A 27,565-nucleotide genomic window follows, 5' to 3' on the forward strand; every position below is an offset into this window, starting at 1 on the left:
CGACGGAGTCTTAGCTAAACGTGTCCCCCCCTGTCAGACTAGGGGGAACTTGTTGCACTGACACCCCTCCTCCTGCAGTAAGAGGGGGAGGGGGGCACTTCTAGGGACACTTGTAAAGACAAGAGACTGGAGGACAATGACGTGAGCGTCTGTCGGGCGTCAGGCCACGGTGCTGTCTGAGGAGAGCGACAGAGCTTTCTAGAAGCATTGCGACCCCAGTGTCTGAGAGTCCAGCTGCCTCCGCATAAAGACAAGGCTCACATCCTCAGCACCTTGGTGGTTTTCTGAAAAGGCCACCAACTAGTTTGGAATATTAAACAGTTAAGCCTGTGGAAATCAAAAGGACTTGAAAAGAGATTAGGGGCTTCAAAAAGCTTTGATGATATCGCTCCATCTCTTCGAAGGCTTGCTGATATGACAGAGCCAACAAATAAAAAGGCAGGGAAGAAAGGGCTTCCAAAAGAGGAGGATTATTCTTTGCCCATCTTATCCTGGCACATGATATAATTCCTCAATCAAAGGCTTTTCAATATCAAGTTCTGATTCAGAGAGAGAGAAGTGGTGGGAGAATGGGTGAAGCACAGACTGCCAGAGGGAGTGGAAGAGAGTGGGAAGTGGGACACCAGGAGGGGTTTCAGGACATTTGTCATTCTCTTTCAATAGATCTGAGACACACTGCTTGACACTGATCTCCAGTATGAGGCCAGAATGTAATACTGAGGGCTCTCCCCCTGACAGTAACCTCCTAATACAAGCCTTCAACTACAGCGTGGTGTGTTAAGGCCCATATCAGAGTCCACTACAGCGTGGTGTGTTGGGGGCCCATATCAGAGTCCACTACAGCGTGGTGTGTTGGGGGCCCATATCAGAGTCCACTACAGCGTGGTGTGTTGGGGGCCCATATCAGAGTCCACTACAGCGTGGTGTGTTAAGGCCCATATCAGCATCCACTACAGCGTGGTGTGTTGGGGCCCATATCAGAGTCCACTACAGCGTGGTGTGTTGGGGGCCCATATCAGCGTCCACTACAGCGTGGTGTGTTGGGGGCCCATATCAGAGTCCACTACAGCGTGGTGTGCTGGGGTCCCATATCAGCATCCACTACAGCGTGGTGTGTTGGGGGCCCATATCAGCGTCCACTACAGCGTGGTGTGCTGGGGCCCATATCAGCGTCCACTACAGCGTGGTGTGTTGGGGGCCATATCAGAGTCCACTACAGCGTGGTGTGTTGGGGGCCCAAATCAGAGTCCACTACAGCGTGGTGTGCTGGGGCCCATATCAGCGTCCACTACAGCGTGGTGTGTTGGGGGCCATATCAGAGTCCACTACAGCGTGGTGTGCTGGGGCCCATATCAGCATCCACTACAGTGTGGTGTGTTGAGGCCCATATCAGCATCCACTACAGCGTGGTGTGTTGAGGCCCATATCAGCATCCACTACAGCGTGGTGTGTTGGGGGCCATATCAGAGTCCACTACAGCGTGGTGTGTTAAGGCCCATATCAGAGTCCACTACAGCGTGGTGTGCTGGGGCCCATATCAGCATCCACTACAGCGTGGTGTGCTGGGGCCCATATCAGCATCCACTACAGCGTGGTGTGCTGGGGCCCATATCAGCGTCCACTACAGCGTGGTGTGCTGGGGGCCCATATCAGAGTCCACTACAGCGTGGTGTGTTGGGGGCCCATATCAGAGTCCACTACAGCGTGGTGTGTTGGGGGCCCATATCAGAGTCCACTACAGCGTGGTGTGTTAAGGCCCATATCAGCATCCACTACAGCGTGGTGTGTTAAGGCCCATATCAGCATCCACTACAGCGTGGTGTGTTGGGGCCCATATCAGCATCCACTACAGCGTGGTGTGCTGGGGCCCATATCAGCATCCACTACAGCGTGGTGTGTTGGGGGCCATATCAGAGTCCACTACAGCGTGGTGTGCTGGGGCCCATATCAGCATCCACTACAGCGTGGTGTGTTGGGGGCCATATCAGAGTCCACTACAGCGTGGTGTGCTGGGGCCCATATCAGCATCCACTACAGCGTGGTGTGTTGGGGGCCATATCAGAGTCCACTACAGCGTGGTGTGCTGGGGCCCATATCAGCATCCACTACAGCGTGGTGTGTTGGGGGCCATATCAGAGTCCACTACAGCGTGGTGTGCTGGGGCCCATATCAGCGTCCACTACAGCGTGGTGTGCTGGGGCCCATATCAGCGTCCACTACAGCGTGGTGTGCTGGGGCCCATATCAGCGTCCACTACAGCGTGGTGTGTTGGGGGCCATATCAGCGTCCACTACAGCGTGGTGTGTTGGGGGCCCATATCAGCGTCCACTACAGCGTGGTGTGCTGGGGCCCATATCAGAGTCCACTACAGCGTGGTGTGTTGGGGGCCCATATCAGAGTCCACTACAGCGTGGTGTGTTGGGGGCCCATATCAGAGTCCACTACAGCGTGGTGTGTTGGGGGCCCATATCAGAGTCCACTACAGCGTGGTGTGCTGGGGGCCATATCAGAGTCAACTAGGAGGACGGAGAGGGAGCGATATTGGCCTGTGAAAGGGAGGAGGGCAGAGACATGCCTCTTCAATCTGGGGGAACTGGAAGGTCAGGGGCCTAATGAAACGATTAGGTCAACAATGGTCAAGGCAGCAGAAATGACAGCAGCAGAGCATGCCCCTTTAAACAGATTTTAGAACTTGGACGGGTACCAAGGATTTCCGTTGGGTGATGGATAATTAGTAGCACATTAGATAAATGACTGTGTATTTGGCGCATGTGAATAATATAAATGTGATATATAGCCCGTCTGACTTAGTACTTCTCTCATGTATCCTGTATTAACCTGGAACTTCAGGGAGATATCCACAGTTAAAAATAAACTAAGTAGACCTGAGCTCATAAGAAAAGCTAATTCAGAGTTCAATATGCAAGGCCCGTAATGTCACCATGCTTAGGAATTCTACAAAAATGTCAGTATTCACATGGAGCCTTGCTAGTAAAATGGTTCAACGTGTCTGTAGATTGAGTGAGCGAGAACAGAAAGGCCTTGGGGGGGAAATTGAAAAACCTGAGAGATGTACCCCTTCAAACTTCACCTTGTGTACATAGCCTCAGTCTTAACTCTCTGTTCTGAGAACCTTGGCATTAAAAGCTAACACCTGCCTTGACACACATCAAGCCCTTAAGCAACAGGCTGAATTTTCCAGAATTCTAAGCTCTCAGCTGAATATCATATTTTCTCATCTCAAAACGAGTGCGGTGGCAGGTAATGGTGTGAAACAAACAAATGATTAAGAAGTAAACCCTATCGTTTGAAAAATGACAAAAGCGCCGTGGTTTCACTTGCTGACAAATTTTTTTTTTTTACAAACGGGCGCCTACGGGGTTGGACATGACGCTGTGCCAGGTCATTTCCACACCTTCTCCAGATGGAGAGGGGGGAGAGAGCTGAGGATATTAGAGTCATCCAGTGGAGCAGCACAACTCTTCAAATCTGGCATCACTGACAGGGCTTTGTCTGAACGGGCTGGTTGGCAAGGGAGCACATTGGTACAATGTTACCAAGGCTAGCTAGTCTTGGAGGGCAATAAGGCATAGAATGGAGAGGAGGAGATGAGAGGCAGAGAGGAGAGGCAGAGATGAGAGGAGAATGACCTTGTTGGTGAGGTGAGAGAATATTTACTCAGCTGCTCCTCACATTAGGAGCACTACAGAAAGTACGGGTTCACTTACTCTTTGCTACAGATGCACAGACCTACTGCAGATGCACAGACCTACTGCAGATGCACAGACCTACTGCAGATGCACAGACCTACTGCAGATGCACAGACCTACTGCAGATGCACAGACCTACTGCAGATGCACAGACCTACTGCAGATGCACAGACCTACTGCAGATGCACAGACCTACTGCAGATGCACAGACCTACTGCAGATGCACAGACCTACTGCAGATGCACAGACCTACTGCAGATGCACAGACCTACTGCAGATGCACAGACCTACTGCAGATGCAGACTTCAGCAACGTTCATAAAGGAGGAAGATAGACATCCCCAAAAACGTGAGATGCACACATTTACTCTAGCACGTGACCATGACTCAAAATGACTGGCACAGGTGTTCTGAACGCCACAGACAGGGATTATATAAAGCAGGAGGTACGTTGTTATTAGAGATGACATATGGCAAGTTCTCACACGCCACATACATTGCAGAAATGGTGCGAGTAGAACACTCCCAAATACCTCCACTGGAAAGCAGGCCAGAATTGCATGGGTCTGGATTTTCTGGCATATCGCCGCTTAAGCTCAGTAAACTCCAGCAGAATGCTTTTAGGGCGGAGGATTACATGAAATGAATAGCTAAATATGGACTTCTAAAAACCTCTTCCTAAATATTAAATGGGGAAGAAGATCAAAATTAGAAAAGCTGGGAGTCAATAATCACCCCAAAGCTTGTTGTTGTTAACGCTGCTACGATGCCTAGCCTGCAGAAGCATTCTCAGAACTTCACCAGCACACTGCTACGGCGCCTAGCATGCAGAAACATTCTCAGAACTTTTCCAACACACTAGCTCTTCAGAGGCAGAGGCTCTCTTTTCAAGCTCAACCTGGCCTGACCTCTACCTGGCAACGACCGCCTCCATCTGAAATCCTCTTAGTGAGGCTTCTGAGCACCTCTGTGGCCATGTGGTGGGGGGGGGGGGGGGTCCCTATGTTGGAATATTCCACTGAGGCAGAATGAAAGGTGCTGCAGTCTCGCTTTGGAGTGGAGAAGATGAAAGGGAGGTAGAGGATGAAGGGCCCAGCTTTCAGGGGTGACGTCACCTGGGTGCATCAGTCCTCAGTCATGACGGTGAGGAGCGTTAAGATATGGCTGTGCTACAACCTGCCACTGAAAAGCTGGTTGTCATTTGCTATGATAATGGTTGCTTCACCTTTGAAGGTGATTGTCATAACCTTAGTGAAGGCTTTCGATCTAAAAGATAAAACGCATGAAATGAACATCTTGGTTCCAGCGAGACATGTGTTCAAAGATTTCTCCTGATGTTCTTTGATGTGCAGCCTTGTAATTGAAAGCACATCCAAATCTTTTCTCCTTGGTGGCAACAAGGTAACAAATGATCAGCTAGCCCTGGTGTTTCTCTGCTACCGCTAGCCCACCCTGGCCTATGGCCTCACAACGTTACGGCCTCACAACGTTACGGCCTCACAACGTTACGGCCTCACAACGTTACGGCCTCACAACGTTACGGCCTCACAACGTTACGGCCTATGGCTTCACAACGTTACGGCCTATGGCTTCACAACGTTACGGCCTATGGCTTCACAACGTTACGGCCTATGGCTTCACAACGTTACGGCCTATGGCTTCACAACGTTACAGCCTATGGCTTCACAACGTTACAGCCTATAACTAGGCAATATGCAATACAGGCAAGCACTTTCCAGGGTGTGTACACTCTGAACAGGCCCTCAAAGAAAACCTGCAAAGGAGGAGAGATCACTTCCCTTTATACTTTTCTCTCTGGACTGTCAAGTTTACAAAGACCTACTTGGGAAATAAGCCAACCAACTACCGTCTCTCTGTTTCTTACAGAATAACACCAATAATGTTTGCCCTTCAAAACATGCTTCCCCACTCCATTCTATTATTTTGCTTGCAATAAACACCAACCATCCTTCCTTTAGAAGTCATTTATCAGAATAGTCCAATCTCAGGAGAGAGAGTTAAATCATTTCAAATCGGTCACATACACATGGTTAGCAGATAATTTTGCTACACTCGCAATAGTCATGTGCTTCTAGTTCCAACAGTGCAGCATAATAGATTACAAAAAAATTAATAGTGCAAAGTTTAAGGACTAGAAGCGAGGCAGCCCTCTGTCGGCGCCATCTTTAGGTTGTGTACATATTCTGAAGAAAACAAAGAGCTGTTATAGATCATTGGCCCGACTCATCACATGAGATCTGATGATAGTGGTGACAGGTCTTACATGGGGCCAATGGAGCTGAAGACATCACAGCATTTTGAGCAGTGTGAAGTGTGTGAAAACATCAAAACGTGTGTGTGTGTGTGTGTGTGTACTGAATGTGCACGGTCTTTGTCGAGTAGACAAAGACTTTCCCCAAAAACCTTCAATGAATATGTCAATTGCAGAGTAGGCTTACCTGACAGAACCATAAATCATTATTTGATTAAATTGGGAGTCCATTGTTTTGCAAACTATGCCATGACGTGCTGCAGCAGTAGGACTAACAGCAGAAACATCGCTAGACTGACACATTCCTCTTTCTAGATGGACAACTAAAGTGGAATAAGACAAATAAAAAATGTGTTAAGCATTGAAATGGACTCAGAACATATGGCTGGGATATGATTTTTTTGTCTATCAAAATTTGTTTGACGGTATTGTATGTTTTTCAATAATAAAAGTTCTAAATATGATTTCAAATGGGGCTTTCTCCATTTATACTGTTCAATCCAACAACAACAAATTCAGCATTTTCATCAATTTCCGCACTTATTTCCACACTGCATGATATGGGCAAAAAAAATATAGGCCTAGTTAATTGGTGAACTGTTGGAATCATGAAAATATAATGATTATTCTAATTCTATAGTTGGAATATAGTGGGCAGCACCTTGAATACATTGCTGTTTGACAATGAATTAATAAACCAGGGAGGAATTATTGACAAGGTAGGAACCAAAAGTGTTGGTCGGTCAAATGCGGTATACCCCCCAGCCCTATCAGAATATGAATTAGTTGTTTCTCTACAAATATTGTAAGAGTGTCAATTAAATAAATCCATAAACCAGATAGAAAACAGCATATGGGAAAATACAAGTCATGCCAAATACTTTAAATCAACCATTATTTGATCAGGTATATTTCACAGAAAACACATCTTGTCTCCAGGTCCTTGTGTACAAGTTGCAGTGTAGAGGAGAAGCTATCAAATAAATAAGTAATACTAACTCACGATATGTTCATTTATAAAAATAAATAAATGAAGTAGCGCTCATGCTAGAAAAAGGTTACAGACCCCTGGCTTAGATTGTTTTCTAAATATATTTGACATGTCAACAAATACATTTTCACAATGAGCACTTCTCAAATATATTGTTACATCTGTTGGATAGCTAGTGAAATTTCCAACATTAGCATAAACACCTCAAAACAAGACACTGGATCAAGCACAAGATAAAAGTAGCTGAAACAAGCCACCTACGATTCCCCACATGCCAGGATTTATTTCTCTCCCTCTTCATTGTTGCTAGCTATCTGCACATCCAGAATCACAACACACTGACTTCTGCCCCATTGAAGCGAGCACGTCGTTTTCCTGACGTTGTCAACTAACCCGTCTATAGCCAACTGTGGAACAATACCGTTCAAAAAAAGACAACGTTTCAGGAGGTGCGATCCCCACACCACGTAAAGAGGATGAGGAAAGGCGGCTAGCTGATTGGTTCGGTTCCATTCCTCTGTGTGCGCTGCATCAAATCGGATGACAAACGGTGGCTCTCTCTTGACCAAAGTGCTTCATCAGTCTGGGGACCCCCCCTCGTCTCAAAGGCTGTTGAGGGAGGGGCCGTTGTGGAGGACGTGATGGAAGAGCTAAAGAATGTGCTGATGATGGAGGAGCTGGCCTGTCCACGGCTAAAGAAAAGACTTACCGGGTCTCCAGGGCCAAGGTTGCTCTTATCTTTCAAAAGAGGAAAACGTCATTTGCAAGCCCAATCATGTGTGAGCGTGACTTGAGGCATCCAGGGAGGGAAGTCATTTTATCCTGGGAGAGGAGGAAGTCAGACAGCCAGTTTGTATCCAGGCACTGGCTTGTAAAGGCGGCTATTAGAACTATTTAACGAGGCATCATTTCAGACTCTACAGTGGGAGTGGGTGGCGCTCATGATGGTGGAGGGAAAATGGCTGCCGAGGGACATTTTATTATACTGGCTCCATGTGTTATCAAATGGATGAAAAATAATTGCGTCGTTATTCACTTATGAAGCCCTACCGCTGTCCTTCCCATGACACAGGTCATATTTGCATAAGCGCTTTCCTCGCTTAGGAGAAACATCAAAGAGTCGCTGCAAATAATGCCAACAAATCCTAATAATGACTATCCTAACACTTGATATTGAGCAATGGTCTGCATATGTAAAGTATCAGTAGTGTAGTGATGAGCTAAAATGTCATTAAAACATTGGCCTACATGTCAAATAAAGTTCAACCAATGATATTAAAACACAAGACACTAAGCAATGTTTACAATCAGTGATGGCTTCTCAGGATGTTTGGCATTCCGTTCTGGATTTAACATAGGCACGTACAGGCTAATAGACAGTGTGTGGAGGATCACTAAGCTCTATCTGCTGAGGAGAGGAGGGCCGCCATGTGGTTTAGGCATGAGCACTCTTCCACCTTGTTTCTGGATGACTGGAGGTTTTTAATATATCGCCCCTGACAACCTGCTGCTTGGAGGGTGCTAAAGGTCGAGGCAGGAGTTCCCGGTGGCAGGAAGTGAGCTAAAGGTCTGGAGAGGATCTGTCGCTGTCGCTACCATGCACTAGGGATGTGACAAATGGAAAAACACATGTCTGTAGTGATGCCTCTAGCAGTGCCTTGGGAAACCCAACATGTGATTTTAAACCTAATCTCAATCACACTGCTAGCCTAACCTTAAATGAAAACAAAAAAAAGCACATAGTTTATGAATTTTCATGATATAGACAATTTTGACTGTGGCTGTGCCATCTAATTGAAACACTCACTAGCTCGCTCTGAAACAAGTGGTAGTATTCTCAGAAGTACGACAACTAATCCTTCTCCTCCATTCCAAAAACACTGACTCTTACGAGTCGATTCCCAGATGAATTTAATTTTCACTTGGAAATGGGAATCGACCTGCAAGGAGTCGAGAAATCAATTACTTTGGAGTCGACTCTCCACCACATCGTTAACAGTTGGAAAAATGGCAGAGGCAGGCGACGACAGGCAAAGTCCTGTATGGCAACACAGAAGTTAAATGAGAAGGAAATGCAGCAAACGTTGCAAGGTGGAATTGAGGTACAGTAATGCTTAACAATCTGAAAGGACGACACCCCATTCGTCACATCCCTAGTACATGGTTGCGACAGATCCTCCCCAGTCGTACATGGTAGCAATAGTTCACCGACTATGCTACGGTAAAAACTTTTTGGGTTAGGTATTTTTTACGTTTTAACATTCACGCCCTTACAATGCACGACCTCCCCAGACACCCGCCTCAACCCTCAACAGGCTAACAGCCATTTACAGATAGCCTACTGTACCCACTTGTTGCCATTTTACAAGATAACAGGGAACATTGACATGGAGACCATTTCAAAATGACAATGAAAGCTTTTCCTTTTGTGTGCTTGCTTGTCCAGGTATCATTTGAATCTGAGCATGAATAGAGAATGATGGAACATGTGTAGGTCTAGACATACTCCACTCATTGGCTGTTGTCTAGACCTTTTCACATTTTGTTACGTTACAGCCTTATTCAAAAATGGATAAAAAAAAAAAAAACATTCCTCTCTATACACACACACACACACACACTACCCCATAATTCCAAAGCAAAAGATGGTTAGAATTTTTTGCAAATGTATTAAAACACTGAAATATCACATTTACATAAATATGCAGACCTTTTACTCAGTACTTTGTTAAAACACATTTGGCAGCGATTACAGACTCGAGTTTGGCACACCTATTCTACTCTGCAGATCCTCTCAAGCTCTGTCAGGTTGGATGGGGAGCATCGCTGCACAGCTATTTTCAGGTCTCTCCAGAGATGTTTAAGCGGGTTCAAGTCCGGGCTATGGTTGAGGCACTGAAGAACATTGAGACGTGTCTATGTGCTTAAGGTCGTTGTCCTGTTGGAAGGTGAACCTTTGCCCCAGTCTGAGGTCCTGAGCGCTCTGGAACAGATTTTCATCAAGGATCTCTCTGCACTTTGCTAAGTTAATCTTTCCCTTGATCCTGACTAATCTCCCAGTCCTTGCCGCTGAAAAACATCCCCACAGCATGAGGCTGCCACCACGCTTCACCAGATGGATGGATGGTGCCAGGTTTCCTCTAGATGTGATGCTTGCAATTCAGACCAAAGAGTTCAATCTTGTTTCTCCTGGTATGAGAGTCCTTTAGGTCCCTTTTGGCAAACCCAAAACGGGCTGTCATTTGCATTTTAGAGAGGAGTGGCTTCCGTCGAGCCACTCTACCATAAAGGCCTGATTGGTGGAGTGCTGCAGAGATGGGACAACCTTCCAGAAGGACAACCATCTCCACAGAGAAACTCTGGAGCTCTGTCAGAGTGACCATCAGGTTCACGGTCACCTCCCTGACCAAGGCCCTTGTCCCCCGATTGCTCAGTTTGGCCAGACACTAGGAATTGTCTTGGTGGTACAAACTTCTTCCTGTCCCTCAGCACAATCTTGTCTCAGAGTTCTATGGACAATTCCTTTGACGACATGGCTTGGTTTTTGCTCTGACATGCACTGTCAACTGTTGGACCTTATATAGACAGGTGTGTTCGCGCCTTTCCAAATCATGCCCAATCAAGTTGTAGAAACATCTCAAGGATGATCAATGGAAACAGGATGCACCAGAGCTCAATTGAGTCTCAGAGCAAAGGGTCTGAATACTTATAGATGTTCTATTTTTAATACACTAGCAAATATTTCTGAAAACCTAGTTATCATTATGGGGTATTGTGCATAGATTGAGAAAAATACATAATTTAAACATCAATTTCAGAAAAGGGCTGTGGAAAAAGGGCTATGTGGAAAATGTGGGAAAAGTCAAGGGGTCTGAATACTTTCCCAATGCACTGTACTCCTCCTATTGGCTGTTGTCAAAACAGCAACAATGCCAAGAACAGGCAAGACAAACATGGTTTTCCACTTTTAATGCCAACAACTGATCTACGCTCCAATCCATTCTCCTATCATTGTTTGAACAACTGAAAGACAGAAAATTGAGATCAAAACAGAGTGAAAACAAAGTGAAGGCTCTCAGCCAGTTAGTATGACATGAGGGTCATATGGACCTCTGTTGACACTCCGGAACACCCCTCTATACATTCAGCTGAATGGGCTCCTAAACAGACCTGAGACAGTGCCTGAGAGGACCATCCTGGCAAGGCAGCAGTGTGACTCCACAGGCCAACACCACAGTGTGTGTCTGTGTGGGCGTGTGTCCATAGCCACTACTCCTCATGGCAGTGTCTGTCATAGCAGACCACAGGGCAACAGGGAGAGCTGCAAGCTTTCCATTGGCTCAGTAGCAGCAAACCAGATATTCCCAATCCTCAGAGAGAGCACCCCCACCTTAGTCCCTGTAAGCCTGTCTGGACATTCAGGCTATTGCACAAACACTGGCATCGACCAGGAAGTCTAGCCCCGAAGGCAGCACAGACACATTTTTCTAAAAGCCCCCTCCATTCACTACTGGCCATAATGAGAGTACAGTGAATAATAGGATGGGAGCACAAGTCCATCTCTGTTGGTCTTGGTGCCGGGGTGCTGAAGCCAGCTCTTTGTTGATGTGGCTGCTGGGGCTGCAGGGGAAGGGGGGCGTCTGAGGATTAGAGCACCCCGGGTCGAGGAGCATTAGTGCCGTCTGGTTTAGGACTGAACTGGGCCATGGTCAACGGTGCCCTGAGGGGCCCCAGCGAGGGGGTTAACGGTCAGGCTGACAGATAGCATGGAGACCACCCTCTACAGACAGCAGTGGTAACAGTGACACCACATTTCCAAGAGCCAGTACTCAGAAAAAAATGGCATTAGGGAAAACAAGTGATTTTCGAAAGAGGAAATAGTCTGTCTTACAAAGTTGTGTAATACTTTGTATTTCACCAAGACCCATGATGATAGCAAAATGAGCAATGTCACATATTTAGGCTACTCCATGGTAATATTTAGGAAGACAACATACAGCAGTTATAAAAAGGAACTATTCAGTACAAAATATATAGAAATGATTGGACAGCTGTTTGAATTAAATGAGGCTCTCAATGATGCATGGTCACCACCACACTGAATCAGCTGACTATGGGATGTTGCACCATGTCATCAACAGCTCCATTAAAAAAAAATCACCACCAAGCGCTGTTCAAAAATGTTAATCATTAATCACCCATTAAATCAACATTAAAATGTGATATGAATGCCCATTGACTACACAGAAACCACTCAGAAAACAGAAGTCTGTGGGTGAAAGTGTCTAGTTTCTCAAGCCCATATTTTCTCTCTGATGAGACAATAATGGCCTAGCCCTTCCTGACATCTCTTGGCTCCCAGAAGCTCTGCTGTCGTTCCGGGGTGACAAAGTGGCCCTAAAGCAAAAGGGCCTCAACAGAAAGACCATTGTACAATGAAGTGGCGAGATGGGGAGTCATCCATGCACACGTGAAATCAGGATATGGGAGTAACTTCCACAGTTTGAATGCAGGCTTGCATGCTTCAGTTCAAAACAGAACACACTGGAGACATCATGAGCAGTTTAAAATACTTCCCCTAGTCTTTTCTGCATCCGTCATGTATTTATTAACTACTGTTCTAGACACTATTGGAAACTGGAGCCATGTGTCATGGAGACGCATCAAATTAACTATCAATAGGGATCGTCACACCCCCATTGTGACTCAACAAATGAACTGACCGGGGAACTCTTATGGAAACCATCCACAGCAAACAGATCTCGCCTCTTGCTAAATTCCACCCCCTCAAAAGTATCCACTCCTCAAGAACTGGGTAAACTTTGCACCGTTAACCCTGTTTGTCTGTGTTGCCCTTTTCAAACCAGCAACACAGGCAGCGTATTGATTGCGAGGGCACCGTAAAACCTTTGCTGGCTTTCAGGTTTTATCGATCTCTCAAAATGTCTCCAATCCATTAGAGCGTTTATATTCATGGCTCCTTTTGGTTCTTGCAAAGTACAGAAAACTTTGCACGTTTGTTTTACCACAACTGTGTTGAACTTTAATGGCAGGGCTGAATGAAGCCCAGTTGGATGATCCATTTTAGCAGTCTTGCTGACAGCAATGTTAGTTAGCCAGTAACCCAGCCATCCAAATGACCGGAGTGACTTGTGTACCAGAGGGCTGCAGGCTCCAGGAAGTGTCCAGCTAGGAGCCAAAGTAGGGCAGGGCCTTCCAGCACTACACTATTATTAGTCTCGATGGGGCGCCTGGCTTAACGCTCCACTCACGGTATCAGAGACTAAACCCCCTCAATGAGCCGACTCAAGTGACTGAAGCATTGGGGCAGATTATGAGTCTACCTATTAGTGTCTGGTTGACAGTGAGCCTATAAATGTTTTTTTTTTTTTAAAGGCAGCCACGGAACAGGCCAGTGACCCAACATTTTAGAGTAGAGGTCCTGAGGCAACCAAATGAGACCCAGCTAGTTGGCCAGGCCTGCACAGGCCCACAGTCTTACCAGGAGTCGTGTTCCTATTTTTTCTAAATCTCCTTTGAAGATGGCTACAGGTCATGTTGAAATTGTTCCTGTAGTTAGAAATAAGATTAACATTCCTGAAACATTATTTGGTTGAAATATAATTTGGTCTGAGAAAATAAGCCAATTGATTACACCCAAATTGGTCCTTTTAATTTATAGAACTCAATAAATATAGTACCTACCATCCAATTTGGACCATAATTATTGTAAGTCATGAGCAATCCAATAACATGATCAAAAGCCACCCATGGACCCTCCCCATGCCAATCCCTCCCCAACAACCATTATCAGTTCCCCATGTCTAACAAGTAGTATGGAGCTACGGCTTGGAGTATTGTTTCGTCATACTATGTAATGTATTCCCTGTTAACCTGGTGGTTTTTCCCCTGTTCTGACCATTGAAGTCGCTTGCATTATTTAACAAAAATGTGTGAAAATACCAGGTTTTGCCCACTAGATGCCACTGTTCCTGCTACTGCCACACCCTTTTATAAATGTCACTGGTCTCATGTTTATTGAACAGATCACAACAATTTATTTGCAACTTTGGGTAGAGAGCCATTTGCTTTTGCTCATGATGAAAATGTATTTATTTTATTTATTTCACCTTTATTTAACCAGGTAGGCAAGTTGAGAACAAGTTCTCATTTACAATTGCGACCTGGCCAAGATAAAGCAAAGCAGTTCGACAACATAGAAAAACACCGAGTTACACATGGAGTAAAACAACATACAATCAATGATGCAGTAGAAAAAAATAAGACTATATACAATGTGAGCAAATGATGTGAGATAAGGGAGGTAAAGGCAAAAAATGCCATGGTGGCAAAGTAAATAAAGTATGGCAAGAAAAACACTGGAATGGTAGATTTGTAGTTTGAAGAAAGTTAAAAGTTAAAATATAAATATGGTGCAAAGGAGCAAAATAAATAAAATAAATAAATACAGTAGGGGAAGAGGTAGTAGTTTGGGCTAAATTAAAGATGGGCTATGTACAGGTGCAGAGATCTGTGAGCTGCTCTGACAGCTGGTGCTTAAAGCTAGTGAGGGAGATAAGTGTTTCCAGTTTTAGAGATTTTTGTAGTTCGTTCCAGTCATTGGCAGCTGAGAACTGGAAGGAGAGACGACCAAAGGAGGAGTTGGCTTTAGGGGTGACCAGAGAGATATACCTGCTGGAGCGCGTGCTACAGGTGGGTGCTGCTATGGTGACCAGTGAGCGGAGATAAGGGGGGACTTTACCTAGCAGGGTCTTGTAGATGACCTGGAGCCAATGTGTTTGGCGACGATTATGAAGTGAAGGCCAGCCAACGAGAGAGTACAGGTCGCAGTGGTGGGTTGTATATGGGGCTTTGGTGACAAAACGGATGGCACTGTGATAGACTGCATCCAGCTTGTTGAGTAGGGTATTGGAGGCTATTTTGTAAATGACGTCGCCGAAGTCGAGGATTGGTAGGATGGTCAGTTTTACGAGGGTATGTTTGGCAGCATGAGTGAAGGATGCTTTGTTGCGAAATAGGAAGCCAATTCTAGATTTAACTTTGGATTGGAGATGATTGATGTGAGTCTGGAAGGAGAGTTTACAGTCTAACCAGACACCTAGGTATTTGTAGTTGTCCACAAATTCTAAGTTAGAACCGTCCAGAGAAGTTATGCTGGATGGGCGGGCAGGTGCAGGCAGCGATTGGTTGAAGAGCATGCATTTAGTTTTACTTGTAATAATATAAATAGTATGGTCTGAGATGGTGGGTGTCATGGCTTGCTGAAATTACATGGAACGGCTCCTACGGACGCTCATTAAGAGGTGCTGCAGTAAAACAAAAAGACAGCGGAAAAGGCGTTCTGAAAATCGGTGAAGGCCAATTTACTTCTTCCCATTTCACTTCAGCTTCCTTTGTGCTTGAGACCTGTTCTCAGCCAAACTCCCTATTAAAAATTCCCTTGCACCTTACAGTATAATTAGTCCACTGAAATATCATATGCCTCTTAATCAAAGCACTTGGTGGGCTTGGCAGACTCCCCAAAGCTTTAGCGAAAGTTAAAGGAGAACGGGAGGGAAAGTTCTGCATCTTATCAAGGCACTGCAGGTGAGACTCGCGATTATCAAGACATACTGCTAAGTGCTAATTATGAGTGGACGAGGTTGGTTTCATTGGTTGTAAACTGTCGCTCTTGGAAGCAGGGTTGCTGATGAGTGTGTGTGTAGGCTACGGGTTGAAACGTGGAATTATTGTAACTACCAAGACAGAAGTCACATGAGCCACTGATTACAGCTACAACTCACGTTTCCATACAACCTAGACAATAAGAAGAGATTTAGGAATGTTAGTAAAAATGCTGCATCATTATTAGGCTACACTGCTGCTAGGACCAAGCCCATTTCTCTAATTATTCATGCAGTATTCAAAAGACTTCCCTGAAAGACAGCCTTGACAGGGGGACTTTTACATTTCCAAGAGATTTGGGTTAATTCAAGTTCATAAATACATTAGTGAAAAAGCTGTTATATTGTTAAAATTGGATATTTAAACCACTGCAGCATACTAAGTTGTATTATGTTTAAATAATGGTTTGGTTGTTCGCTAGATACACTTGTCACTGATGACAATGACTTAGGGTCGACACCGTGTAGGTAAGGCTTACTGAAAACAAGCCGATGGAACAATTTGTTAAGAGCACGAGTTAACATGGTCGTGGGTCCTTGAAACGCAATTTAGCCAGAAAACAGGAAGGGAGAAGTTCAAGCACTGCCACATCCCAAAAGGACATGACAGAGGATTTCCTAGTGTGCTCCAGTAGGGCCTGGCCCCAGACGCCCCACCTCTGATAACCTCCCAGCAAACCACCACAGGGCAGGACAAAGCCAAACAAGTGTCATAAAGCCACTCAGTCTGCTTTAGGACTCTGTTTGATGGGTGGCAGGCAAACACCCCAGAGACAATGGCATCTCCTCAGGGCACAGAAATGTTAGCATTCCTTCAATACAATTTCTTCAGCTGCCACTTTTCAAAGCTCATAAAAGCAGCCCATTGTTGAGGGTTGCTTTCCAAAGCTACGGAACAGGAAGTAGAACTACCAAGACTCCTTCAAACAATAAAAGGGGAAAAACAGAAGAAATGTGTATATCTGTGGCAGGAAGCTAGACAGTACCGTCTCTCTTTAGGCTAATGCAATGCAGCTGATACAAAAGCCTCACACACACACACACACACACACACACTATAATTAGCTTACTTTTTGACAGTCTGATAATCAGCCCAACTTATCATTCATTAATTTAGCCAAGATGATAACTGCTCCCAATAGAATGGGGTGGTATGCTGAGATAACATAAGCTTGTTCAACACTTCCCTGAACACTACATTCCCCCACACCATTTAGCCTACAGAACCTGTGTTCCTCACGCATGTAGCCTAGTGTTCTGGCTAATGTTGCTTTTCACATCTGTTCAGACACTGGGGGCATTAACCACCTACGTAGTCTATTCCAGTCCTCAAGTAGTCTGAATAACATGACTGAAATAACAGCAACATTTAAAATAAAATAGACTACAGGCCAGGCCTTTAACATTGGGCCTGATGTAGTCCTAGCGACTAGCTAGCCTCACCTACATGTTTCAAACATTACTTTTCGGTTAACTTTTTTTTTTAAATTATTATATTTTTTTTTTTACACCTTTATTTAACTAGGCAAGTTAGTTAAGAACAAATTCTTATTTTCAATGATGGTCTAGGAACAGTGGGTTAACTGCCTTGTTCAGGGGCAGAATGACAGACTTTTACCTTGTCAGCTCGGGAATTCGATCTTGCAACCTTTCGGTTACTAGTCCAACGCTCTAACCACTAGGCTACCTGCCACCACTAAAGCACATCAAAAGGCCCATGTATTCCCAATGACTTTATAAAATAATTCAGCATTTTGCCCTGATGCGCCCAAAGCCGAGCCCCTTGAGGAAAGAGATGACTCCAGCAGCTGACTGGAGAAGTAGAGTAGAGGCCATTTGTCCACTGTTCGTAAAGTAGCTGGATCCTCTGGCTGCAATCAGCACCTGCCTCTCCAGCTACTGCACCCTTAATACAGGTCTACTTCACATAGCACAGAGAGCCACAGAGAAAAAAAAAGCTTTGTAATAACTGAACACTTGCCCCAGAACTAAAGATTGCTGTTGAATCAACTTAGCACTGATGCTGCATTAATCAAAGCTGTAAATGCATTAGTTTCTAAATAAATGCATTCGTTTCTAAATAAATGCAGGAATTACAATTTAGTGTGTTCGCAACATCTAAAATATTGAAAAACCTCAATTAGAGGTGGAGCCAGGCTCAAGAGAATTAGCAAAACAGTCAATTCAGCACCATGCATAAGAGTTGTAAGAATTCTTGTATGAACACAGAAACAATATCCGCTCAGACCAATGTGGTCCAGAAGTTCATCCCACTGAAACAACAGAGCTTGCAGACACTTGCTAAGGAAAACAGCTGTGGTTGACTATCCTGCTCTTGTCAAGACAGGCAGATCTTTCCATATTCACGTTTCAGACAGGACCTGATTAAGCAATGACAGGAAAGGACTATGCATTTCATTCAGGCAAATTCTTTCTAGAGCCATGCCTGACCTGAAGGGGAAGCAGCTGCAGCAAGTCCTGTAAACTGCTGAGGTGAAGCGACTTGATCAGACAACACTGCAAACTAGACAGGGTTGAGGCCAATGTAACCTCTAATTTTTTTCCAGCACTGAGAAAATGTAAAGTATGCTGAGCGCAAACTTGAACATAGTGAAAATTCAGTGCAACTTCAAGCCCGTTGACTGAACACTGAGGGTGTACCCACTTTAAGTTAGTTTTAACAGTGGCCAAGGTGACTGAAAATGTTGTTTGATGCAAGAAACAACTTTACAAAATAAAATGCATTATTATTCCCATACCATTATTACAGAGAATAAAACAGTTACCCTCTGCCTGTTGGCATAGCTTATTTCAAGTCTCTCAATACAGCACTGCCCCTTTAAGATTTTTTTTTTTTTTTTTTAATTAAAAAAAAAAAGTCTTTACCTGACTCGCTTTTCAAAGATGTCTAGAAACGCATACGTTTTGTGCTCTTGTAGGATGCAATCACTCCCCTATTGCTGACTACAAATTATTTGTAACTTGGTTATTAACTCACTAACTAGCAAAATATATGAACAAAATGTGCACAAAACAAAAGCATTTACTCACGACCGATCATGCTGTAAACACAGTCTAGTTCAAAGTAAATGGCACACATCCATATATGGCAACAGTCTATTTGCCTATATGCCTACTGCAGCATAGGTCTGTGTAGAGTACGGGCTGAGTAGTGCATGTCAATGCAATAGAGTCCTACTCTGATGCTTTCTGCCTACAGTAAATGTATTTTGATTTGGGTAGTGTTGCATTGAAAGTGGCTAACATTGCGTTGAGTCGATCACAATTGCCACAGTAAAGGGAAACTTTGATAGCGTTAACAGGGAAAACTCTAGAACAGTGGTCGCCAACCTTTCCTGAGTCAAGATCACAGAGTCAAAATGCAAGCTGAGATCTACCGCTTAGATGTATTAACATGACTTAAAAAAACGTAGGCTACGCAACATTAACCAATTAAAAACAGTACTGTAGTAATAAGGTTTGTGCAGTAAACTTTGGCCAATTATCACTGCATACTGTCTTTCCTGCCAGTGCATTGTTGTGAGAGACTTTTTTATTATATTCAAGCAATAAGGCACAAGGTGGTGTGGTACAGTTGAAGTCAGAAGTTTACATACACTTAGGTTGGAGTCATTAAAACTCGTTTTTCAACCACTCCACAAATTTCTTGTTAACAAACTATAGTTTTGGCAAGTCAGTTAGGACATTACTTTGTGCATGACACAAGGCATTTTTCCAACAATTTTTTACAGACAGATTATTTCACTGTATCACAATTCCAGTGGGTCAGAAGTTTACATACACTAAGTTAACTATGCCTTTAAAAAAGCTTCTGATAGGCTAATTGACATCTTTGAGTCAATTGGAGGTGTACCTGTGGAAGTATTTGAAGGCCTACCTTCAAACTCAGTGCCTCTTTGCTTGACATCATGGGAAAAATCAAAAGAAATCAGCTGAGACATAGGGAAAAAATAATTTGTGGACCTCCACAAGTCTGGTTCATCCTTGGAAGCAATTTCCAAACGCCTGAAGGTACCACGTTCATCTGTACAAACAATAGTACGCAAGTATAAACACCATGGGACCACGCAGCCGTCATACCGCTCAGAAAGGAGACGCGTTGTCTCCTAGAGATGAACGTACTTTGCTGCGAAAAGTGCAAATTCATCGCAGAACAGCAGCAAAGGACCTTGTGAAGATGCTCGAGGAAACAGGTACAAAAGTATCTATATCCATAGGTAAAACGAGTCCTATATCCACATAACCTGAGACAGCTCAGCAAGGAAGAAGCCACTGCTCCAAAACCGCCTTAAAAAAGCCAGACTACGGTGTGCACATGGGGACAAAGATCGTACTTTTTGTAGAAATGTCCTCTGGTCTGATGAAACAAAAATAGAACTGTTTGGCCATAATGACCATCGTTATGTTTGGAGGAAAAGGGGGAGGCTTGCAAGCCGAAGAACACCATTCCAACAGTGAAGCACAGGGGTGGCAGCATCATGTTTTGGGGTTGCTTTGCTGCAGGAGGGACTGGTGCACTTCACAAAATAGATGGCATCATGAGAAAGGAAAATGATGTGGAGATATTAAAGCAACATCTCAAGACATCAGTCAGGAAGTTAAAGCTTGGTCACAAATGGGTCTTCCAAATGGACAAAGACCCCAAGCATACTTCCAAAGTTGTGGCAAAATGGCTTAAGGACAACAAAGTCAAGGTATTGGAGTGGCCATTACAAAGCCCTGACCTCAATCCTATAGAAAATGTGTGGGCAGAACTGAAAAAGCGTGTGCGAGCAAGGAGGCCTACAAACCTGACTCAGTTACACCAGCTGTCAGGAGGAATGGGTCAAAATTTACCCAACTTATTGTGGGAAGCTTGTGGAAGGCTACCCGAAACGTTTGACCAAAGTTAAACAATTTAAAGGCAATGCTACCATATACTAATTGAGTGTATGCAAACTTCTGACCCACTGGGAATGTGATGAAATAAATAAAAGCTGAAATAAATCAATTCTATTATTCTGACATTTCACATTCTTAAAATAAAGTGGTGATCCTAACTGACCTAAGACAGGGAATTTTTACTAGGATTAAAATGACAGGAATTGTGAAAAACTGAATTTAAAATGTATTTGTTCAATATAACACGGCTAAGGGCTGTCCTTATGCACGACGCAACGTGGAGTGCCTGGATACAGCCCTTAGCCGTGGTATATTGGCCATATACCACAAACCTCTGAGGTGCCTTATTGCTATTATAAACTGGTTACCAATGTAATTAGAGCAGTAAAAATAAAAATTGTCATACCCATGGTATATAGTCTGATATACCACGGCTGTCAGCCAATCAGCATTCAGGGTTCGAACCACACAGTTTATAATTCAATATTTGAGGTAGGCTATATGATCACACCTGTAATAGATATGCTGTATTACTTGTGAAGCACAGCTCAGTGAGCATATATTTAAATACTTTGCTGATGGTGCCTGCATCGGATGGTCATTCTCAGCGGAGGGTGAGAGCAGCAGACTGAGGGTCCGCCTCTCAACACCCCTCCACTTTACCTTTCATACACAAAAAGAGACACCGTCTTCCAGCTGATGGCGAAACTCGAGTCGCACTGCATTATTTCTGCTTCATGCACAAATTCATGTTGTTACTCCTATGAACAGAGAAAGTGAAATATTCCTTGATATTAAAAGACCCAAACAACGCAAGCCTATCGATACACTTTCCTACTCATTCATTACTACTGCACTGCTTGTTGTAGCATTGAGTGGAAATAGGAAGAACACACATTTCATGGCTTATAAATAAGTGTTGAATACAAAGTGCTGACAGTGCTGAGTAAGAACTTAAACTCAGTCATAAAAACAGCAGCTCTTTGCTGTATTCACTGAGCCTCTCATGGTTTTAAACATTTTGAAATCTCACAGTACCAACTTTTCTTTAGCTTTCTTTAATGCCTGTGACGTTACTGCAGACACGATCATCTGAGCCAACTGATTGGACAGCGGTAGGCCTTTAATGCACTTGATTTGCTCTCTGGGCCCGCCGGGAAGGGAGAGTTTGTACCTTCAGACACATGAAATGGTTCAAAATGGCAACCGTTCCCCAACCCGGGTGCACCTACCGCCAACAGCAGGAGACAAATACATTTTTAAAAAGAAACAAGGACTTATCATCAGGGTTTTTACAGAAATGTTTGACGGTTGGTGACCACTGCTCTAGAAAGTTGAGTGAAGTTTAATCTCAAGCGACTCTCTGTGGGCTGATATTTCTGCACTGCAGTCCCAGGGAGATGCACGTCTCGGGACTGCTGCGTGTGCGCGCACAGCTTAGAGGGAACATTGGCTGCAACAGAAATCTCTAATTAAACTCTGAACCCAATGCGCCCATTATTCATCACATTTCCAGAGAATATGTAGTCCCCAGGTCTTTTAAAAAGTGCTTATGAATGAAAAGGCATTTCCACTGATGAGTCTCTTTTGGAAGTCTGAATAGCAACTGATGCACCGTTCCTTTCAGCATCAGCTAGCTCTGCACTTCAATCACAGAAAGAATAATTCAAGAAAGTATGACAAAATGTGCTGATAAAGGACACTCATTGGAGAGAGGACTTTGAAATGGATTTGGAAGGACACGTGAACTACAAATCACAGTCGCTGACTCACTGACAAAAGTGCACACTGCCAAGGCCAAACCATTGTTTGGCTTAAACAGTGCCTAAAGAATGTATTCACACACACACACGGTGATTTTGTCTCCAAGTGTCTGTTGGAAAGCAGACTGAACACGGTTTTACTCTAGGATTTTGCCTCTGCTTAGCTCTATTCTGTTTCTATTTATCCTAAAAACAACTCCCTAGTCCTTGCCGATTAATATTATACCCATAACATGATGCAGCCACTACCATGATTGAAAATATGAAGTGGTACTCAGTGATGTGTTGGGTTTGCTATAAACATAGTGCCTTGTATTGAGGAAAAAGTTAATTTCTTTGCCACATTTTAGAGTTTTACTTTAGTGCATTATTGGAACCCGGATGCATGTTTTAGAATATTTATACTCTATACAGTCTTCCTTCTTTTCACTGTCATTTAGTTTAGTATTGTGGAGTAACTACAATCTTGTTGATCCATCCTCAGTTTTCTCCTGTCACAGCATTAAACTCTAACCGTTTTAAAGTCACAATTGGCCTCATGGTGAAATCGCTGAATGGTTTCCTTCCTCTCCGGCAACTGAGTTTGGAAGGGCGTCTGGATCTTTGTAGTGACTGGGTGTATTGATACACCCTCCAAAGCGTAATTATTAACTTCACCATGCTCAAAAGGATATTCAATGTCTGCTTTTTTTTGTATTACCCATCTACCAATAGGTGCCCTTCTTTGCGTGGCATTGGAAAACCTCCCTGGTCTTTGTGGTTGAATCTGTGTTTGAAATTTACTGCTCGACGGAGGAACCTTACAGATAATTGTATGTGTGGGGTACAGAGCTGAGGCAGTTATTATAAAATAAATGTTAAACACTATTATTACACAGAGTGAGTCCATGCAAATGTATGTGACTTGTTAATCAAATTTTTACTCCTGAACTTATTTAAGCTTGCCATAAGAAAGAGGTTGAATACTTGACTCAAGACATTTCAGCTTTTTATTTTGTGTGTGTGTGTGTGTGTGTGTATGTATATATATATATATATACACACACACACACACACACACACACACAAAAATAATTCCACTTTGACATTATGGGGTATTGTGTGTTGGCCAGTGACACACAATCTCAATTTAATCCATTTAAAATTCAGGCTGTAACAAAAGAAAAGTTGAAAAAGTAAAATTGTGTTGACTTTGTGAAGGCATTAGGCTAGCTAGAGCGCACAGAGCAAAAACTGCTTCTCAGACCAGAGAGATGCAGTCGCAAAAGCCAAGTGGGCTCAGCCAGTGCACACAAAAGCCCCAAAAAGTCACTGTATCCAAGACTGCAGAAACAGTTTGACAGGACAAAGTAAAGCTGGATGAACATCCTTTAGTTGGTGAAGAGGCTGGATAGAATAGAATTGACTGGGGTGTGTGACAGTTTACTTTTTAAAGATCAGGGGTGCCAAACATTGTTTTCACACTTGGTCCCTTTCAGACAATTTTGGTGAACTCAATGCCGTTTGCAAAAAAAATGGTAGTGTGAACATTCCAAAGGAACTCAGACCCCTCAAAAGAGCCCTCGAAGCGAACCAAAACAATCTTCAGAGCTGGTCTGAGCTCGGTTTGCTTCACTTTTTTGGGGTAATGTCAACAAAAATCTCCCCAGGATTACATGTCGTTATTCCGGCACCACACACTAGACTACGGAAACACCGTTTTCCCTGACATAAACCCTCACATTAGTGCCACAAAAGAGAGATGATGTGCAGGTTTGTGGATTTTTTTGTTGTTGCTGTTTTGGATATTGATTAGCAATTGTCAAGAACGCACAGAAATGCCTTAAAATATGTGGAGTTTAGTTCAGATAATTGGTTTGCAGTATGTGATCTATAGGCTAAGAGAGCTTCATAGACTGTTTATTCAATTGTGGGGTTTGAATAGTGTGAGGAGATAATATACTGTATTTGGTGAGAATCACAAACTAGGGTACCACATTTATTCTAGCTCTCGAAAGGGGCAGTACCATACATTGGGTTTACAATTTTCAATGACAGCATTATTTAATCTGCAGTTATTCTGCTATTTATTCTGTTACCATAATATTTACATGTTAATAGTATCTTCTGATTAAAATGATTATGTCTCATCTTTTAACGAAATGCAATCTATTAGCTTCCAACAAAGTAAGTAGGTATATCTTGCTGTCCAATGACACATTCTGATTGAATGGCTTTCCTGCCATTTGTAAAAACCCGGAGTGCATTGAATGAATATTGGAAAAAGATCTTGGGTCCTTTCTAAACATAGCAATGTGACTCGGATCACAAAATAGGTGAAGTGAACTGGCAAAATAGTTGAGTCCTCATTAAAATGCAAGGGCAGTGTTAACAAAGAACTGAGTTATTTGCTCTTTTTTTAAATCCCAGAGTTCGCTTTAAAGATGACTATTTGAAAAGACACTTAGTATAAAACTAGTCAAATTCATCTATGGTGGCATAGCCAAACTCTAAAACTGGACTGAGGAGGGTAAAAATCTACTTTGATTGTGGTTGGGTGGTTATACAGACATTAACACTTGAGTTATCCTGTTGTACTGTCTGGTAGTTAGAAATAAACTCTGAAGTTCAGAGTTGAACGCATGAGAGCCTGGCCACGTAGCAGGAGCTGGCTAGAATGTCAAGAGGGTGAACACTGCTAAGTTACCCAAATGTGGATTTCCTTCTTTTCTTTATCCCTTTACACTGAACAACATACCTAGTTAGTGTTTTTGTGCAACTTGCAAAACATATAGTTAGCTAGCTAACGTTACCCGCTGTGGTTGTACGAGTGTGTCTACCAGAAGAAGCTAACGTAGCTGCCAGCTGAGATCTTAAAACATTGCTGGCTAGTTCACTACTGTAACGTTAGCTAGCGAGCTAGCTGGCAGGCTAACTTGTACATGTAACTTCAATGCACCCTATCAAATACAATGATAGCTAGCTACTTAGCTAGCAAACAAGCTAGTACGGCAAATAGAGCCATTTCCGTTGCTATACTGTCTGAACAAGGCACTACATATGACGGTTGTCCTAACTAGCAGCTGGCTGTGTATGTGGAGAATGGAAAATTATTGCAAACAGACGTTAGCATTACATGGGCAATAATAAACAGAGAATGCTGAAAGACGTGTGACTTACCTTCGACAAAAGCTCAATAAATGTCCTGTTCAGATATAGTGCTGAATATCCAGGGATGCTGAAATCAATGACTTCAGTGCAGGTTAGGTAGATAGCTGGCTTCTCTCTGAATGTTCCTTTTCACAAGAGGCAGTATGCCTTACCTTCGCGCAACATTTAATGTGGACGCAATCGCGCATCTACTTCTCACTGCTAGCACTCTGACACCGCGAGACAGTACGAGAGGGTGGAGATTTGACGAACCAGTGAGAGGCCCCGGTGAGAAAGGCAATGGCCAATGAAATCGAAGATTATCGTTTTTTTTTCATTGGCAGATTCAGATATCTGACGTTAGGGGTCGCGGTTATGCACATATACAGTCGTTTTAAGTGATCTGTCTGTTATTTTAACTAAATGGGATAAAAGTATGTTTCATTCAATATGCTTCAAAGCAAAAACAGTGAAAACATAAATTGTGATCATATATGGCCCTCAGTTTAAAATGATCTGGTAAGGAGGTTTTGATTCATTATGACTACAGCTATAAGGTATATTGTGGAATGTGGATGGATGCTACAACTCTGTATGAATATTAGCAGAGGTGCGATGGCTACCTGCTATCCAGAGACCAAGATCTAGTCTGTTGTATTCAGTCACTAACATTGAATTTCTGCATAATTAGACTAAACTTATGTTGAATCCTCTCAAGTGGCATTGTTAATATGAGTTCTGATGTTGTGATATTATTTTTTTTGTTTACCTTTATTTAACTAGGCAAGTCAGTTAAGAACAAATTCTTATTTTCAATGACAGCCTAGGAACAGTGGGTTAACTGTCTTGTTCAGGGGCAGAACGACAGATTTTTACCTTGTCAGCTCGGGGATTCAATCTTGCAACCTTTCAGTTACTAGTCCAACACTCTAACCACTAGGCTACCTGCAGCCTTAATGAGTTCTTATGTTGTGTGATATGAGTTCTCATGTTGTGTGATATGAGTTCTGATGTTGTGATATGAGTTCTCATGTTGTGTGATATGAGTTCTCATGTTGTGTGATATGAGTTCTCATGTTGTGATATGAGTTCTCATGTTGCTCTTTTTTGGCCTGTTTTAATTTGAGAAGAAAAAAAGTATTGAGTCATCCCTGTTCAACATAGGCTGTGACCTGGCTGAAAACGTACAACACATCTGATTTCATGACAGCAGTACCAGAATCCCATTTTTAAAAAAGGAGCACTAGACCAATGTTTAAGTGTGTCCTACTCTGTTTGTGTACAACCGGGCTGGGAGCTGTACTCATTAACCTGAGAAACAGCGAGGTAATTGTGGTATTTTCAGACATATTTACTCCAGATGAAACATTCACAATGTAAAATGCATTAAGCAAATCAATAACAAATGTATTTTTGTTTACTACAGATTAGGTGACTTTGTGTGTGTGCGTGTGTGTGTGTGTGTCTCTGTGTGTGTAGACTGCAGGCTATAATTAAGCTAATGAAGCAGGTTCTCATAAGAGCATGACTTCTTGCATTATAAAACAACAATATTTCTGGATCTGTGGTGGTGCTCAGTCATGGCAAATGCAGGTTACAAATGCTTTGTTAGCGTATCATTACGTGCTTTGCCTAATAGATCGATCAATAGAATTGTAATCATGTGTGGAAAATGTTTATAAACAGTAAACATCATAGACAGGGTTAGGCTGCATCGTCCACCCACCACCCTTAAAAACACACAGCCGTTTGTAATTCCAAAATTATTCATTTTATTCAAAAAACAACAACCCTTTGGAGGCCGTTGTCAAGCTCTTTCTCATATTCATCAGCTTATACGGTATCCTTTGATCAGGCTCCCCTACTCACCTCCATGCATTATTCACTATGTTCCTGTGAGCTGGAGTCTTTTCAGCCCCCCCCCCGGTGAAAGGGTTCCTGACCTGCGATGAAGAGCTTTCTCTCCTTACTCAGCCTTGCATGCTGGGTAATGAGCTTTGGCCATGTGTATGGCTGGTCATGCTTTTTGGATGTGTCACTGGGGTCGGAGTCATGGTCCACTCTGCTAAGTGAGGAAAGGAAACAGGCTGCAGGCTACAGGGTGCTGTGGGTGTT

General features: G+C 43.4%; 1 protein-coding gene across 2 annotated transcripts in view; it reads right to left on the bottom strand.

Moving 5' to 3' along the window:
- LOC115166801 (D-glucuronyl C5-epimerase B) overlaps positions 1 to 25,668 on the bottom strand; it is an 80,429-nt gene extending 54,761 nt beyond the window's left edge. For both annotated transcript variants that reach the window (XM_029720630.1, XM_029720629.1), the window contains exon 1: positions 25,481 to 25,668. The gene's annotated coding sequence lies outside the window, so the exon portion shown is untranslated. The remainder of the gene's footprint in view (positions 1 to 25,480) is intronic.
- Positions 25,669 to 27,565: the final 1,897 nt, after the last annotated feature.

This window comes from Salmo trutta, chromosome 29, assembly GCF_901001165.1.
Source record: "Salmo trutta chromosome 29, fSalTru1.1, whole genome shotgun sequence".
NCBI classification, from domain to species: Eukaryota; Metazoa; Chordata; class Actinopteri; order Salmoniformes; family Salmonidae; genus Salmo; species Salmo trutta.